The sequence below is a fragment of the Mastomys coucha genome, unplaced genomic scaffold (genome assembly GCF_008632895.1).
Source record: "Mastomys coucha isolate ucsf_1 unplaced genomic scaffold, UCSF_Mcou_1 pScaffold21, whole genome shotgun sequence".
In the NCBI taxonomy this organism is placed as follows: domain Eukaryota; kingdom Metazoa; phylum Chordata; class Mammalia; order Rodentia; family Muridae; genus Mastomys; species Mastomys coucha.
The window spans coordinates 91,462,441-91,464,372 of NW_022196904.1; positions in this window are offsets into that span (position 1 = coordinate 91,462,441).

Consider the following 1,932-nt stretch of genomic DNA (forward strand, 5'->3'; position numbering starts at 1 on the left):
TCTGGCTGTCCTGGAACTCATTCTGTAGACCAGGCTGACCTCAAACTCAGAAATCCGCCTGCCTCTGCTTCCCAAGTGATGTGTTTTTCAAAATCATTTTTATCTATGTTGAAAGCCTGATGTTAGTAATTGATGTCATTTACTTAATTCGTCCATGTTTTCCATTAGATTTTAGTCTGTTTAAGACAGCTGCTTTGTTTTGTTTTGCTCTGAGACTATAGTCTCATGAAGCTTAGCTGGCCTCAAGGTTCCTAAGTAGCTGAGGGTAACCTTGAGTCTCTGACCTTCCTGCCAATGGCTCCTGAGGATGCCGGTTTATGCCTCAACAGCTGGTTTATGCAATGCTGGGAGTCACACTCAGGGATTCTTGCACTCTACCTACTGAGCTGCCTCTCTAGCCTGAGGTAGGATCAATGTGTTGGGCCGTAGGGCCAAGATCTTGGTTACTTGAGGAAGTTCCTGCTTGTTTTCTGTAACTGGCATGCCTTGTGGGTTTTGGTACTGAGGATTGAGACTGACTTGTAATGAGTCTGATCTGTAGATCAGACTCTCAGGCTTTACTGTTTTGTTTACTGTGGAAGGCCTTAACTGTGTGGTCACCGAAGCCTGTTTCATTAGCACATATTTGGATTATGTTTGGGTAAATGTTTCCTTGAAGTCCTAAAGCTGTCCTAGTCACCCCTATAGGCAAAGTATGCTTGGTACTGTCTTAGTCCAGGGTTTCTATTACTGCACAGACATCATGACCAAGAAGCAAGTTGGGGAGGAAAGGGTTTATTTAGCTTACTTCCACATTGCTGTTTATCACCTTATCACCAAAGGAAGTCAGGACTGGAACTCAAGCAGGTCAGGAAGCAGGAGCTGATGCAGAGGCCGTGGAGGGATGTTCCTTACTTGCTTGCTTCCCCTGGCTTGCTCAGCCTGCTCTCTTATAGAACCCAAGACTTCCAGCCCAGGGATGGCACCACCCACAAGGGGCCCTACCCCCTTGATCACTAATTGAGAAAATGCCCCACAGCTGGGTCTCATGGAGGCACTCCATGAAGCTCCCTTCTCTGTGATAAACTCCAGCCTGTGTCAAGTTGACACACAAAACTAGCCAGTACAGTTACCATAAAGGACAGCAGAGCTAAGGCCACAGTCTGTTATTTGTCTCTAGAGATCTGTGGTTGGGTCAGTTAGGGAGTTCCAAGAAACTAAAGAGATAGGAAGGCGATTTCATTTGCCCTGTATGAGCAGAAGAGCTTGGGGCCAAGGAAACAGTCTAATTCAAATTCTATAAAAGGTTATAGTACTCCACCCAGTTTCCAGGTTTAGTCAAGTTTATAGGTTCAGAGTCTGAATGAAGGGGAAACCACATTCCCTTGAGTTAAATCTTTCTTCCTTGCCTTTTACAGGGTAGTGGCCTTGGTAGGGCCTGCAGGCATGGGCCTCCGTGAATGTCGATGGCTGTTGTAGGCGTAAGGCTTGTTTGTATCATAATGCATGTATTTTCATGTTCCTCCAAGGAGTGTCCTCCCTGTTCATGTTGTTTTGGTAGTGGTTTTTAAAGATTTATTTTATTTATATGAGTACACTGTAGCTGCCTTCAGACACATCAGAAGAGGGCATCTGATCTCACTACAGATGGTTGTGAGCCACCATGTGGTTGCTGGGAATTCAACTCAGGACCTCTGGAAGAGCAGTCAATGCTCTTAATCACTGATTCTCCAGTCCCCTCAACTCCCCCCCGACCCCAGTTCATGTTAATGACTCCATGATAATCAGCTTGAGTTCAGGAGGCAAAGGTGTGCCTAATGTCTGAGCAAGCCCTTAAGGCTGTGGAAAAGAACTCTAAAAACATGAATTTGAAAATACATTTCTCTGAGGTCAGCCTGGTCTACAGAGTGAGTTTCAGGACAGCCAGGGCTACACAGAGAAACCCTGTCTCGA